Source organism: Manis javanica, chromosome 16 (genome assembly GCF_040802235.1).
Source record: "Manis javanica isolate MJ-LG chromosome 16, MJ_LKY, whole genome shotgun sequence".
Lineage (NCBI taxonomy): Eukaryota > Metazoa > Chordata > Mammalia > Pholidota > Manidae > Manis > Manis javanica.
The window spans coordinates 14,885,160-14,902,218 of record NC_133171.1 but is presented as its reverse complement, the minus strand read 5'-3'; the positions used below and the strand labels follow the sequence as shown (position 1 = coordinate 14,902,218).

The window sequence follows — 17,059 nt, the reverse complement described above, 5'->3', positions numbered from 1 at the left end:
CCTTAAATAAGACTTGAAAGTTGAAATTACTCCTGAGCCATGGGCTGCAGAGTGGACGCTGGGTTAGTAGGCACGAAGACAGCGTTCATCTCCTTGTCCATCCCCATGGTGGCTGGTGACCGGGTGCATTGTTGATGAGCAGTAATATTTTGAAGGGAGTCTTTTTCTGGGCAGAAGTTCTCAACATCGGGTTTACAATATTCAGTAAACCACGTGTAAACAGACGTGCTGTCATCCAGGCTTTGTGGTTTACATCACAGGCAGAGTAGATTGAGTATCATTCTTAAGGGCCCCAGGATTTTCAGAATAATCAGTGAGCACTGGCATCAATTTAAAGTCATCAGCTACATTAGCCCCTGACAGGTCAGCCTGTCCTTGGAAACTTTGAAGCCAGGCACTGGCTTCTCCTCTCTACCTGTAAAAGTCCCGGATGGGACTTTTTTCTTCCAGGAAAAGACTGTTTTGTCTGCTCTGAGAAGCTGCTGTTTAGCACAGCCCTTTCCTGAATGATCTCAGCTGATCTTCTGGGTGACTTGCTGCAGCTTCTCCATCAGCACCTGCTGCCTCACCTGCACTTTCTGTCACGGAGGCGGCTTCTTTCCTTAAACTTCATAAACCAGCCTCTGCTGGCTTCTGACTTTTCTTCTACAGCCTCCTCACCTCCAGCCTTCACAGAATTGAAGAGAATTAGGGCCTTGCTCTGGGCTAGACTTTGGCTTAAGGGAATGTTGTGTCTGGTTAGACCTTCTGTCCAGACCACTAAAACGTTCTCCATATCGGCAATAAGGCTGTTTGTTTCATTTTCCTGTCATTCGTGTTTTCACTAGAGGAGCACTTTCAAGTCCTTTCACAAACTTTCTCTTTGCGTCCACAACCTGGCTGACTGTTAAGCACAAAAGGCTCAGCCTTCAGCCCATCTCAGCGTCCAGTCTGCCCTCCTCACTGAGCTGAATCATAGCTTCTGATTTAAAGTGAGAGACGTGTGACACTCCCTTTCACTTGGACACCCAGAGGCCACTGTGGGATGTTAACTGTCCTGATCTCAATGCCGTCACATCTCAGGGACTAGGGAGGCCCAGGGGGAGGGCAGCAGGGCTGGCCGGTGCAGCGGTCAGAACACACATGCTGTCCATCAAGTTTGCGGTCCTCCATGGGCACGAGTTGCTGCACCCCACAACTACAACAGTAACAAGGAAGATCGCTCATCACCGGTCTCCACAACAAACACAGTAATAATGAAAAAGTTAGAAATACTGTGATAATTACCAGAATGATATACAGAGAGACAAAGTGAGCAAATACTATTGGAAAAATGGCAAATAGATGTTCAATACAGGGTTACCACAAACCTTCAATCTGTAAAAAAATACATCTGTGAAGTTCAATAAAGCAAAGTTCAATAAAACAAGGTGGGCCTGTGTGCAAGGCATTTGGGAAGAATGTCAGACACGGAGGCTTAATGTGTGTTAGGGTCCAGGACTGTGGGGTTTCCCAGAGAACAAGACACACGGACACGGAGATGAAAATCCAAGCAAAATCTTTATTCAGCCAGCAAGCTGGGGTCGACAGCACCTCCCCTGACACGCAGGCCGAGTCCGAGCTGCCGACCCCCAAGCAACTTTAGGTATGGTTTATATGGGATTTCTAAGGTCATTGCACCAGAGCCTGCACATTACCCCAACCAATGAATTTGAAACACATTCTATACTTTGGCCAATAAAATTGGAACAGGGATACACCAGGTGCCTGACCTTTGCACAAGCATTCCTATGTGACTTAGCACGAGTTTCGACCCCAGGGGGATCATTTAGTTCTAGTTATCTAACTTAGGGCAGGGTCCAGGAATGTTAGCCTCACGTAGTTTCTACGAAAACTGGGTGGCTCAGCCCTGTTCCCTGCATTCCCCTACATGTGATGTCAGCAACCACCACTATGTCCACCCATTTATATTATTTCCACAGAAACGTATTGAGAGTCTCTTAAATGCCTAGCACTGAAGTTGGAGCTATAGAAATCGAGAGAAATTAAATTATTTCTGATTTTGAAGATTTTGGTGGAGGAAAATATATGAAAACAGGGGTGGTGCTCAAATCCTCTTGTTAATCTTATGAGTTAAGTTACTATTATTCCCACTATACTCATAAAGAACTCAAGATTCAGAGAAGTGACCTGTAATCCACGGCTGATAACTCATGAAGTTAGGGCTGAAGCAGGTCGACCCCAACCCAAGTCAGAGCCGTAGCTCAGAGCAGAGGGTGCACGGCGGGCACAGCCGTGGCAGGTGTAACGGTTTGGAAAAGGAAACGTAAGGGCGAGTTAGAGCCAATTCTGTCTGGGAAAACCAGTGAGAGCTTCAGAGAGAGAGTCCTGGACCAGAGATTTCAAAGGGAGGAGGCGGAGGGGAGGGCACCCTCCGCCTAAGGGGCCGCTGCCCTGCCGGGTTTGGGCTGCAGGGTCAAATAAAGTCGGGCAGCTATTTAGATCCAACGGCTTCCATTGTAAATTCCAGTGGCTTGTTTGGGATGTTGATCTGTTCACTCAGGAAGTATTTTTGAGCCATTACTCGGCATAAGGCGCCTTATTAGGCATTGAACAAGGATTCGAAACACACTCCACCGGCAAAGACTCCACCGACTCACTCCTCCTTCCTCCGTTTACACGACCCCGCCCACCCTCACAGGGAACGGCTTCAGGCGTTTCTGATCAGCACGTAAATCCTGCTACTCCAAGATTCACTATCTGGAATACCAGAATGCGGGGTACAAAACGTAATTTCATTTTCAGAAGAAGCAAAAGTTTATCAGTGCCCAAAATGACAAATTTGGACAATTAGGACTCTAGTTTAGACTATGAACATGACACATGATCCTAAAGTGAGCTGAAAGAAAACGTGACATCCCCACAGGTGGCACTTGCGGGAAGGAAATGCTGAGCGGAAAACGGGACGGTGGCTCGTGGCGCCACAGAGTAGCTGTCAGAACTTGAATCCAGATACAGACCCAAAGTAACAGCCTTTTCCTGAAAGCCCGGCAATCACAATGAAGGGCTCACCCCTGGTTCTGCAGAGAGGAGGAAGGCGAGTGGAAAAATCTAAGGTGCTTTAAATGAATTTGAAAACCTACTCCGTCTTCTATGTCTCTGTGCCCCGGGAAGGGTTCTCTGAGTGAGCAGGTCGCACCCCCTTTCCTTCATCATCTGTCTAGGGAAATGGTTTGCTAGGGAAACATCCAAGTAGACAGATGCCACTGCTACAAGTAATGACGGTGCCAGTGACTGGTATTCAGGACTGCCTTTTACGTGGCTGGCACTATATTTTCATTTTCGCCTGTCCTTACACACATTCTTGAGGCATATGTATTATCCCCATTTTACAGGTAGGTCGACCAAGACTCAGAGAAGATTAGAAAGTTTCCCAAAGGGGCACGGCTAGTCAGTCGCAGAACTGGAACTCAAAGCAGATTAACTCCAAAACCCACGGTGCAAGTCTCTTCCTAGAAGCCTCAGCTTTCTCAGGCAAGGAAGCGGTCTCGGACCTTGCCCTTGGGCCGGCAAGATAACACCCCAAACGACCTGGAGTCAATCTGGGCTGTGCTACGAGCGAACTCCGTGAGGCCTGAGTAAGCCTCTAAACACAACTCAGGTGTTCCTGAGAGAACCATGAGGTTACTGTCGGGGGCACCAAACCCCGCCTAGCACAGAACAGATTCTCACTTCAAAACTCGTTCAGCTGAGTTTCCATTTCCAAAGAAAAGGATTCCTCTAGGGTATCGTTAGCAGAGGAATATTCCCAGTGTGTGGAAACTACAGTCTGATGTACAAACATTAGCTCTGCCCAGCTCCCCAGGCACGTCTATTCCACTAGACCAGGTGTGCCCCAAGTCTAGTGACTGAGCCACTGCATTCTCCTTGCGTCTCCAGATTTTAAAAACTGCTCTGAAAACAAAATACTGAAAACTTCACAACATTTAATCACTCTGTTGTTTGCTATCCACATCGATGGTGCCTTACAAACGCTGAAGGGAACTGGTGCCCTGCAGGACTAGCCAGTGCTGGGCTCATTGAACAGGCTTCACCAGGCAGCTTCACTCCAATGGTTCACAGACCCTACACACCTGAGAATTTCGGACACCGCAGTCTTGTCAGTCACCCAGACTCCCAGGGGAACAATCCGTCTACCTGCAAAGATTTCTCTTATCTGTCATTATAGTGGCCGTATATCCTGGCTTTTCCACTCAATTTCAAATATTCTCTCTTGTCATCAGACCATGTCTCCCAATTTTGAATTCAGAAAGTTTGTTTATGGTATCTTAAATTTAGAAACAATTTAAAGCATGGATTTCTCCAGAAGAAAGACGTAAAGGAGAGAGGAGAGGAGAGAATAGGGGAGGGGAGGGCAGGGGAGGGCAGGGGAGCAGAGAAGCAGGCACCTGTCCCGGTGCCCACACGGGGACCGTGGGAGGTGCGGAGCACACTGCTTTGTCCAGGAGATGGATGTATAGTCACTAGAGATTCGTTTACAAGGGAAACTACAGCCTAAAAGAGACAAGACGTGCTACATCAAGTTCAGCAGCAAGGCCTTACCCACGCAGGCCTGTGTGCCCGGCCACCCCTGCCACCTTTTATGTTTCCAGGATCATTTGCAGAACTAATCAACCACTAGATGAAGCGTGAACTTGGGGTTTGTCCTTGAGTTTGGCAAGACCTCCTCTCGTAGCCTAATGAATTAATTACCTGTGAACACCTCCCACGGCCCCAGGCTTTCTCAGAGGAAGGACCCCCAGCGCACCATCTCAAAACGTGAGCATGGTAAATGGAGGGTTGGAAAGGCCAGGCTCTGACTTGGAGCCAAGCCCACGGGGCGGCTGTAGGTGCCTTTCAGTAGTTTTCACCAGCAAAAGGCGCCCAGCGCCAGGGTCCCAGGAGGGCCCGAGGAATGGATTTAATGTTGCCTCATGGGGGCAAAGGAGCTGTGGGGAAGAGAGAGAGGCCCCGAGTAACTGGGGGAGGGGCAGCGTTTAAAGGGTCGGAGGGAGAGAGGTAGGCGAGGCGGCAGGCCCTCTGCCACGGAGATGCTCCCTACCTTTGCTGGGGACGGAACGCTGGCGGGCTGCCCTGTGCAGGGCGGCAGAGCAGGTTCTGGGCACAGCGGCTCCTGCTGCATCAGCGCCGAGGGCCCCGTTGCCATTACATTTGCAGGAGCTGGTTTCCAAGCTACCTTGCAGTTTCTCCTTAATTGTTCCCACCTAGAGCTCAGCCTCCAGCTGGTTTAAATGTCTCCAGGGCAGGAGCCGAGGGCGCTGTTTCATTTATGACCTTCTGCGGTGCTGAGCAGCAAAATAACATTTGCAGGGTGATGTTTGCAGTTTACAGACGGCTTCTGGCGCATCAGCCCATCTGCTCTTCACCGTGACCCTGGGAGGCAGGAACCGCTGTGATTCTCATCTCATGTAGTCAGAGATCAGTTCACGGATGCTGCTTTTTTGCAGATAATTAGTACATTTTGTTAAAAGGCAATTTCTTGTATATACCGGGCACCTTATAACATTACAGGAGAAGAAATACGCACCACTTTGTGAAAGGTGAACTATGTACAAGTTAAAGGCTTGGAGAACTTGGTCTATAGGTTTCAGTTTTTAAAACCTCCTGGGGTGTAAAGGACGCGACAAGAAATGAGATGATGCGGACAGACCTTGGTCTTCAAGTAGATCCAGTCGAGAGGCCTGAAAAACGCCCCGGAAGGGGGGAGCTTCTTCTGCAGCAGCACGAGGGGTCTCCAGTCCTTGTGGACACCAGGCACCCTCCATAGCTCAGTAGTGACGCTTCACGGGTATATACCCATTTTGTGAATGACAGATCACATTTAAGAACTCCGTGCTCAGGGTAGTCTTTTTCATATATGCTCTCAAACACCAATCACTCCCTGTGAGAGCCAGCGTGTCTGAAAGGGGTCCTCCCGTGCTCAGATCCCGGAGCAGACCCCGGGCTCCCCCGATGACCCTCAGGAAACTTGTGGGCAGGGTGGGTGCTGTGTCATCGGCTGAGCCAGCACACCACCCACAGCAGGTGAAAACTATTCCTGAGTGACGTGTGACCGTCTTCATCAAAGGTCTCCTAAGATTCATCTGTGCTGCGTTCTAAGGAGACTTGACCCAGGGAAAAGGGCTCGTCTAAGGAGAGAAATGGTCAACAGGGCAGGTGACTCCACCACGGCCACAATCTTCTCTTTTCCCAACTCCTGTTATTTGGAACACCAGAAAAAGCTCTGAAACCAGAAATCAATCTTTGTCATCCTCGGCTAGCACCATCACCACCAATCACTCCTTCTCCCAAGATAAATCTGTGTTCAGTATGATTCCAGTCGAAGCTTGGTGAGTTTCTAGAGTTCTTACATTAAAACTGCTTCTAGAATTCACTTAGCAAAACCAAGGTAATTTTATAAAAGGGCAGAATTGGGACCAGCCCTTCCCACGTGCCAAGACATATTAAAAGCCACAGCAATTTCATGGAATCAGAGTGGGAATAACTAGATTATTACAAAAGAATACAAATCTAAAACAGATTCCTATATATGTAGGAATTTAACACTTGATACCAGAGACACTTTATGAAGGAAGAGCAGATTAGGCAATAAGAGATACTGGGAATAGTAGGATTCCTTTTGAAGCAAAAAAAGAAAATTTGTTCATATAAAGATTGTATATGGATTAAAGACATAAATCTTAAAATATGCCTAGGAAAGTGCTGAAAGGAAATTTAAGAGAATATCTCTCTGACCACGAGGATAGGGAAAGTTCTCCTTAAACAAAATGCAAAACAGAAAGAACCACGAAAAGAATGATAAATTTAGCTACATCAAAATGCACAACCTCTCTTATCATAGGACCATAAACAGTTGACACAGAAGCAAAAATTGGGAGGAAATATTAAAACACAGGGAACAAAGGATTAGTGCCTCCTATTGGTAGAAAAATGGGCAACATGTATTACCACTAATTCACAGGAAATGAAATATAAATGGACAATAACATAGAAGAGGACACTCAACCCCACTGATAATTAGATGTTAAAAACAAAAGGATATGCCTTTTCTTCACCCAAAATATTATAAAGAATTTAAAAAGTGTTGACAAGTTTGACAAAATGTGAGGAAAGGATTACTCTCTTGATATGCAGGTTGAAATTTAAATTACTGGTATAGCCATTTTTGGTCATTGTGCATAACTGTTGAAGATAAAAATGTATATACCTTCTGACCCTACATATCTCACTCCTGATGGCCCCCGAGAGAAATGCTTGGCCCAGTGAGCTGTGAAAACGATGGCTGCACCGGTGCCTATTCCAGTGAAAACTAGAATCAACCCAAATATCCATCAATAGGGAAATCTTTTAAAACCATGATGCACACATGCTATGGGACTCTGTGGCTATATGTGTTCTCTGGGGAGAGAAAGAATAAAATATGTATATATATATATATATATATATATATATATATATATATATATATATATATCAATGCATAGCAAAAGCCAGGAAAGATCCACCAAAAAGACAAATAGAAAAAAAAAGAAAGCAAGAATGATTCCTCCCAGTAGCAGGGCCGAATGGAGTCGGGGAGGATGACTAGCTTAGAGGGCACTTTGGCCTTATCTGTAATATTTCAATATTTTTTACAATAATAGAATGTTTTATATAATCAAAATTTAATTTAAAACTAAAACTATTGATATGCACTGGACATCTATGTGTCAGACTGTGCAGAGCACGTTACGGGCTGTGTCCCCTGAGGCCCAGACAAGCCTCCGTGTGTTACCCCTTCTTACAGGCGTCCAGGACTTCCTGGCTGAGTCCAGGAGACAGAAGCGGGACATGCGTCCCCCTGGCCTCCCTTCCCACTGCCTGCTGCCTCCCCTAGGGGTGGGTTTGAAGAGTGCTTAGCAATAGCAATCTCCTTTCCCTAGAACACATACAGCAATTTGAACTTCTGGGTCAGAAAGTATACACAGATTCAGCTTCGACAGATTTGGTCAAACTGCCCTCAGGGTCACTGCACCACTTTACCCTTTTATTTTATTTTCCAGTCCAAGAACCAGCAAAGAGTGCCAGGCTCTAGGTCAGGCCTCCCCACGCACTGCATCCTGCCTCAGCGCTCCACTCCAGACCCAGACCAAGCATCACTAACGTCAGGCAGATGGGACAACAGCCAATACATGTGACAGGAGGGTCAGAAGCCAGAGTGTCTTTTTCACATTGGAGGGGCCTCTGGGACTGGCAGTGGGTTCTAACTGGGTTTTCTATTAAAGCAATTTTCTCCCCAGTGATTTATCATAAGAAATGAAACAGTTGGGTCTCATTTGAGACACTAATGAACTGCTTAGCATGGCCCAGCAAGAATACATGACTTTCCTTAGCCTCACCTGAGCTTGAGGAGGAAAATCTTGAGAAAACAGACTTATAAGAGGCTGGAAAGCAGAGGAGTGAAGAGCTATGTATTATCACAACTCTCTCTCCATCTCTCCCTCACTCAAGGGGCCCACCCATCCCAACATCCTCTGTACCAATTCAAGAGAAATTTAACTGAATTCTACTTTGGTCAATCTTGTCCCTGTTGCCCACAAGCCCAGGATAGAAGGACGGAGTCCCTTGATCTCCGTCTTTATTTTGTCATTGATTCATCAATGATTTAGGAGCATGTTGTTAAACCTCCATGATCAACGGAGTCCCTTAGATGCAGCCAAGGCATGCTAAGAGGAAAGTATACTGAAACACAGGCCTACCTCAGGAAAGAAGAACAATCCCATATGATGAGTCTAAACTCACAATTAATGAAACTAGAAAAAGAACAAGTGAGGCCCAAAGTCAATAAAAAGACGGACATAATAAAGATCAGAGAAAAAATAAATAAAATCAAGAAGAATAAAACAATAGAAATAATCAATGAAACCAGGATCTGGTTCTTTGAGAAAATAAACAAAATAGATAAACCCCTAGCCAGACTTACCAAGAAAAAAAGAGACTTTACACACATAAACAGAATCAAAACTAAGACAGGAAAAATCATTATGGACACCACAGAAATAACAAAGAATTATTAGAGAATACTATGAAAAATTATATGGTAACAAATCGGATAACCCAGAAGAAATGGACAACTTTCTAGAAAAATACAACCATCCAAGGGTGACCCAGGAAGAAACAGAAAATCTGAGCAGACCAATTATCAGCAACGAAATTGAACTGGTAATCAAAAAATTACCTAAGAAAAACTCCTGTGCCAGATGGCTTCACCACTGAATTTTATCAAACATTTAGTGAAGACCTAATATCCATCCTCCTTAAAGTTTCCCAAAAAGTAGAAGGGGAGGGAATACTTCCAAACTCATTCTATGTGGCCAGCCTCACTCTAATACGAAAACCAGGCAAAGACACCACAAAAAAAAGAAAATTACAGACCAATATCCCTGATGAACCTAGATGCAAAAATACTCAACAAAATATTAGCAAACCGAATTCAAAAATACATCAAAAATGTCATCCATTATGATCAAGTAGGATTTATTCCAGGGATACAAGAATGGTACAATATTCAATAATCCATGAATATCATATACTACGTCAACAAAAAAGACAAAAATTACACAATCATCCTGTAAATGTTGACAAAGCATTTGACAAAATTCAACATTCATTCATAATAAAAACTCTCAACAAAACAGGTATAGAGGGCAAGTACCTCAACATAATAAAGGCCATATATGACAAACCCACAGGCAACATCATACTTGACAGTGAGAAGCTGAAAGCTTTTCCTCTAAGATCGGGAATAAGACAAGGATGTCCACTCTCCCCACTTTTATTCAACATAGTACTGGAGGTCCTAGCCATGGCAGACAACACAAAGAAATTAAAGATATCCAGACTGGTAAGGAATAAGTTAAACTGTCATTGTTTGCAGACGACATATTGTACATAAAAACCCTAAAGAATCCACCCCAAAACTATAAGAACCAACAGCTAAATTCAGCAAAGTTGCAGGATACAAAATTAATATGCAGAAATCTGTTGCATTCCTACATACAATGAACTAGCAGAAAGAGAAATCAGGAAAACAATTCTATTCACAACTGTGTCAAAAAGAATAAAATACCTAAGAATAAACCTTACCAAGGAGGTAAAAGACCTATACCCTGGAAACTACAAGACACTCATAAGAGAAATTAAAGAAGACACCAATAAATGAAAATACATGCCATGCTCATGGAAAGGAAGAATTAATATTGTCAAAATGGCCACCCTGACTAAAGCAATCTACAGATTCAATGCAATCCCTATCACAATACCAACAGCATTCTTCAACGAACTAGAACAAATAGTTCTAAAATTCATATAGAACCACAAAAGTCCCCGAATAGCCAAAAGCAACCCTGAGAAGGAAGAATAAAGCTGGGGGATTATGCTCCCCAACTTCAAGCTCTGCTACAAAGCCACAGAAATCATGACAATTTGGTACTGGCACAAGAACAGACCCATAGACCAATGAAACAGAATAGAGAGCCCAGATATAAACCCAAGCATATATAGTCAATTAATATATGATAAAGGAACCATGGATATACAGTGGGGAAATGACAGCCTCTTCAACAGCTGGTGTTGGCAAAACTGGACAGCTACATGGAAGAGAATGAAAACTGGATCATTGTCTAACCCCATACACAAAGGTAAACTCAAAATAGTTCAAAGACCTGAATGTAAGTCATGAAACCATAAAACTCTTTGAAGAAAATATATGCAAAAATATCTCAAATATAAACATGAGCAATTTTTTCTGGACACATCTCTTTGTGCAAGGGAAACTAAAGCAAAAATGAACAAGTGGGACTACATCAAACTAAAAACCTTCTGTACAGCAAAGGATACCATCGGTAGAACAAAAAGGCATCCTACAGTATAGGAGAAAATATTCATAAATGACATATCCAACAAGGATTTAACATCCAAAATACATAAAGAACTCACATGCCTCAACACCCAAAAAGCAAATACCCTGATTAAAAAATGGGCAGATGATCTGAACAGACAGCTCCCCAAAGAAGAAATTCTGATGACCACAAGGCACATGAAAAGATGCTCCACATCACTAATTATCAGGGAAATGAAAATTAAGCCACAATGAGATATCACCTCATACCAGTAAGGATGGCCAACATCCAAAAGTTAAGGAATAACAAATGCTGGCAAGGATGCAGAGAAAGTGGAACCCTCCTACACTTTTGTTGGGAATGTAAATTGTTCAACCATTGTGGAAAGCAGCATGGAGATTCCTCAAAAAACTATAAATAGAAATACCATTTGATCCAGGAATTCCACTCCTAGGAATTTACCCAAAGGAAACAAGATCCCAGATTCAAAAAGACATATGCACCCCTATGTTTATCACAGCACTATTTACAATAGCCAAAATATGGAAGCAAACCAAGTGTCCATCAGCAGATGAATGGATAAAGAAGATGTGGTACATATACACGATGGAATATTATTCAGCCATAAGGAGAAAACAAATCCTACCATTTGCAACAACATGGATGGAACTGGGGGGTATTATGCTCAGTGAAATAAGCCAGACAGAAAAACAAGTACCAAATGATTTCCCTCATTTGTGGAATGTAACAATGAAGCAAAACTGAAGGAACAAATCAGCAGCAGACTCACAGTCTCCAAGAAGGAACTAGCGGTTAACAAAGGAGAGGGGGTGAGGAAGGGTGGGTAGGGAGAGAGAGAGAAGGGGATTGAGGGGTATTAGGACTGGCACACATGGTTTGTGGGGGGGTCACAGGGAAGACAGTGTAGCACAGTGAAGTAGTGACTCTGTGGCATCTTACTACATGGTTGGACAGTGACTGCAAAAGGGTGTAGGGGGGACTTGATAATATGGATGAATGTAGTAACCACAATGTTGATCATGTGAAACCTCCATAAGAGTGTATATAAATGATACCTTAATAAAAAAAATTCCTGTCTTTCATGTTTGCCTGAATGCTTCATGCCTTAAAGGAAAAAGTGGGCAAACTGGAAGACCTGAAGTCCCAGGGTCAGCTGGATGTACCCTCGCAGAGAACAAAGTTGGGTACCAGCAAAGCACATAGCCTGGAGGTCCACAGCTGCAGTACAGCAGCAGATCTGCACCAGTGTAGGGGCAGCACAGGGGAGGGACAGGAGGGAGTGTCACCCAAGGGGCAGCTTGTAAGGTGCTGTGTCCAGAGGCCTAGGCAGGCACAAGACAAACATTTTGGGAGCCAAAACAGACCAGCTGTGACAGGGGAGGGCAGCGTCCCAGCCAGGGGCTCAGGAGCTAGAGGGCAGCCCACCATGGGAGGCGTTTCAGACGTGCCTGCTGTGCGGGCTGCGCACCCTCCTGCACGTGGCCAGCAAGGGCCAGCCTGTGGAAAGTGGCCCCAGAGTCCAGGCACACAGCGCCACTGCCACTGGTGACTTCAGAGGCCTCTCAGATCTGCTCTGGGTTCCCGTTGACATGCAGCTGTCAGCTTCCTTGATCGAACTACAGGTGGCCTCCAGTCGCCATCACTCTCACTGCTCCTTCCCGAGGGAAGCCAGTGCTTGAGGGGACGTTCCTGGCAGGTGGGGGGATCAGGTCCTCCTGGGTAATGGGCCTGCGACTCTACCTGGGCAGCCGTCTTCCACCTTTGGAAGCTGCAATGGCAAACACCATGTAACAGCTTTGGGGAGAGAGGGAACTGTTTTAATGGACAGCTGACAATCAGCAAGTTAAGAGCAGAAAGCATCAGTGAACATCAGCTACCCAGGGAGCCCACGGAGAGTGGCCATGCTGTGGATGAGGAATTTTACCTCTGGCCACCTGGGGCCCACTTGTCCCCTTTGCACAGACAAGAATAAACTCAAGGGCAATAGACTTGGGGGAGAACAGACTGTTTTAAAATACCTGCACAATTTTATTTTATTTTTTTATTTGGTTATCATTAATCTACAATTACATGAAGAACATTATGTTTACTAGGGGGGACCTTCCCCAAGTCCCCCCCACAAACCCCATCACAGTCACTGTCCATCAGCATAGTAAGATGCTGTAGAATCACTCTTTGTCTTCTCTGTTACACAGCCCTTCCAATGCCTCCCCCCAACATTATACATGCTAATCATAATACCCCCTTTCTTCTTCCCCGCCCTTATCCCTCCCTTCCCACCCATCCTTCCCAGTCCCTTTCCCTTTGGTAACTGTGAGTCCATTCTTGGGTTCTGTGATTCTGCTGCTGTTTTGTTCCTTCAGTTTTTCTTTGTTCTTATACTCCACAGATGAGTGAAATCATTTGGTGCTTGTCTTTCTCTGCCTGGCTTATTTCACTGAGCATCATACCCTCTAGCTCCATCCATGTTGTTGCAAATGGTAGGATTTGTTTTCTTCTTATGGCTGAATAATATTCCATTGTGTGTATGTACCACATCTTCTTTACCAATTCATCTACTGATGGACACTTAGGTTGCTTCCATTTCTTGGCTATTGTAAATGGTGCTGTGATAAACATAGGGGTTGCACAGTTTTTCACTGAAACAAATTTCTTAGGGATTTAGCAGCTCAGGAAAGGAGGTTAGCAATCAGCATGCAGCCTGCACACTCAGAAACCTCACCCCGCTGGACACCTGGAATTCATCTGGCCGATTCCAGGTCTCCCTCCAAGTCACTGGTCCAGAGCGCAGAAATAGCGCCACAGGGCTGAGGGAGGGCACTCTGTTCCCAAGGCTTCTGCGGCCTCCCAAAGGGCATGGGTAACACACCCCTGCTGAGGAAATCAGCCAAGAGTCCAAAGTGACCGTTTCCTAGGCCCCCACTTCTCAGCCCACTGGCACCCCCAAAGTCTGATCTCCACCCTCTCCCCGAGGTCCACCTGCTCCAACCTCACCTCTCCCCAACCTCCATGCAGCCGCCTGATCTTCCTGAGGAATAAATCCAATTGTATCTGTGCTCTGGGTTCGAAGCCAGACAGCAGGTTCCTAATGCTCTTCAGATGAACTCCTCAGTGTGACTCAGGAGGTCTGTGAGGTCCGGCCTCCCCTCCAGACCCAGCCTCATTCCCGCCACTGTCTTGACCGCAGCCGCGCAATCCCTGCCCTCCCTCGACACTGAACCGCAGGCCCTGGAGCACCGGCACTTCCCCCTGGGGAAGCCGTGGTCCCCTTGCCCTTCTGCCTGGTTAAGTCTGACCTGCTGTTCGGGGCTGGACGCAGTTCACTCTGGGAAGCTCGTCCTGACGCCAAGGCCTGAGCTGGGGACCCAGCGGCTTTTGCTGGTATTTGCCACAATCTTTATGTTACACCCACCTGTAATGCTCAGATTGCCTGTTGGTTATAGCCGTGGTGTCTGAGTCCTGCCAAGCCAGGCACAGGGCTGTCTGGCTCACAGATGCCTCCCCAGCCCCTAGCATAGAGCCTGCCCACAGTAGGTACGCAACTGATGTCTACTGGATGTGTAAAAGTAAACAGGAAGTGTTAAGTAAGTATACTTCATATGCATTACCTCAAGTAAATTAAGGAAAAATAGCAACACCTGCCTAAAACCTTGATGTTTTTTCTCAGTCCCTGACTTTTCTGTGTGCATATCTCTGAGCCCCTCACAAATGTTAGATTGGGAGTTTGACAGGCAAGCATGGTTCACCACCTCAGAGATTCCCCAGGTGAAATCCAAAACTGGGCCCCATACTGGAAGGATGAGGAGACACTGAGGTGGAGGCCACTCCAGACCGTGGGCCACCACGTCCACAGGCAAGGGGACTCTCCTAGGAGGTACATAGTGGGCGGCCACAAGGCAGGGCCATCTCCATGCCCGCCCACCGGAATCTTTGAAGTTTACACAGAGGCCTCAACTGGGTTCAGCCATGCATACTGGCCAGATGGTCTTGACAGCACGTTCCTCTCTCAGGACTGCAGCCTTGAGAACAGCTCCTACTGTGGGAACAGGGGCAGAACTATGTTCAAAGGACAGGGGAGAGGGCATGGAGCCAGGTACCCAGGTCAGGCTTGGAGGTCAAGCTCTGGTCCTCTCCACGTCCTCCTCCCACAGTGAGCCATGGAAGCTGGGAGGTCTGCACCTTGCCTGAGTCCTCGTGCAAGGCCGTGAGAGAGCCTGCACCACAGATCTGGGTGAGGCACCTGCAGGCCGCCCACTACTCCACATGGGAGAAAAATCTCATTTCTAACAAAGAAAGGAGCCTCAAGGATTCTTTCATATGTTTCAAGAACAGAAGTCATCGTGCAATCTGGGATTATCTTCAGAGAATTTTTAGGTTGTCAAGTTTTCTATTTTCTCCAAATTCATGTTTTAGACAATTTCATCTGTCCACTTCATTTTTTAAAAGGGGAACATATCAAGGTGAGAGGAGAAAAAATTCTAAAGATCAAAAGAGAACCATTTTCATGACACTATACAGCATCAATCAAAGGAAAACTCAGGCAGGGAAACTGAGGTAGAGGAGGGAAGCAGGCCAGTAAAGGGCCCGACTCATCTCCTCCCCCGCCCTCCTGACCCCGGTGCCACCAAACAGGCCTTGACACAAAGAGGGGCCGCCCACACCCAGCAGCTGCACAGAGGCCCTGACTGCCTGATTGCCAGAGAGAAGCAATGAGGGAGAATCAGAGAGAAAGGGAACGAGCCAGCCTCCCTGCAGTGTCTGCGAGCCGCCTCCAGGGGGCAGGCGCGGCCGCGAGGGCCTGAGAGGCATCTGGGGGCGTCAGCACTTGCTGGTCTCCTCTCCTTACAAGACAGCCTACAAATGCCTCTTAGCAGCAAGGAATCGACCAACAAGAAGCCAAGGCCCCAGGCCCCGTGGCTGAGGGAAGCCAAGGAGGCAGAGCCTCTGCCCCACAGGATTTCCGGTCTCACCGGGGAGGCAATGCACATGGAAAAAGAGAAAGATACCCGGGTGCACACAGAGGGCTCCCAGCTGGAAACTAAGCCATTAACTCCGGCTGGCTGGCTGCAGGGAGGCGCCGCTTCACGCTCCAGAGAAGGGCTGGAAACACCAGCCGGGGCTCTCTCACAGCTCGAGACTTTAAAATAGCATAACCACTTTAGAAACCTGTTCGGCAGTTTCCGATAAAACCAATCATACACTTGCCCCAGAGTCCTGTCTGGTACCCACAAAGAGGAACATACATGTCCATCAAAAGACTTGCATGAGAATGTTTATAGCATCCTCACTCGCGGCAGCCAAAACTGGAAGCAGCCCAAGTGTCTGTCAACAGGAGAGTGGATAAATAAACCGTGGTCTGTCCCTGCAATGGAATACTACTCAGCGATGAGCGGCCACCGATAAACAAAGCAGCGTGACTGAATCTCAGAATACTCTAAGAGGCAGACGCTAGACACAGAAGAGCACATACAGTGTGATTCCATTTACATGAGACCCAGATACAGGGAAGGCTAATACATGCGACAGAAACGAGCTGTCAAGAACACGGGCCGCCAGCAGAGAGCGTCCTTGGGGAGGGAAGTCTCACATCGCTTATTTTGGGGGGCAGTAAGGTAAGTATACATAATTGTCAGAATTCATCAGCTTCAATTCTTGCATCCATGAGTTTTATTTTATGTTGATTACTTTTCAATTGAGAAAAGAGAAAAGCCTAGTTTGCCAGTTTGGCCAAAGGCTATGCTCTCAGTTTGCAGACGTTCTGGACTGTACAACATTACTACCGAGAGGTCTCTCCTTCCCAAACCCTTCCTATGCCCCAGGCCTCCCAGAAGTGGGATTTCTCAGCACCTCCAGGGTTTGGGGATACCTAGCGCTCAGAGAAGGCAGATATCCCATCTCACAATAAGGAAACAGAAGCTCAGAGAGGTGAAGTAACTCTCCCAATGTCACCCAGCTGGTGAAGGACAGAATGAATAGTCAGTGTCAGACCACCTGCCTCTGAGGCTGACGCACTTCCCAACACCCCATGGCATCATTCTATAAGGTAGCTATGTCTCAAAAATTCAGTGCCAACATTCCATATCTGGTGTGCCAAAAGGAGGGAATTTTATGACTGGCAG

The 17,059-nt window shown here is 46.4% G+C and overlaps 1 long non-coding RNA gene across 1 annotated transcript in view; it reads right to left on the bottom strand.

Annotated features, from left to right (window-relative positions):
* LOC140846737 (uncharacterized) overlaps positions 1 to 5,336 on the bottom strand; it is a 202,267-nt gene extending 196,931 nt beyond the window's left edge. Inside the window, exon 1 of the long non-coding RNA XR_012126105.1 lies at positions 5,081 to 5,336. This is a non-coding gene — a long non-coding RNA (uncharacterized lncRNA). The remainder of the gene's footprint in view (positions 1 to 5,080) is intronic.
* Between the last annotated feature and the right edge of the window lie 11,723 nt (positions 5,337 to 17,059).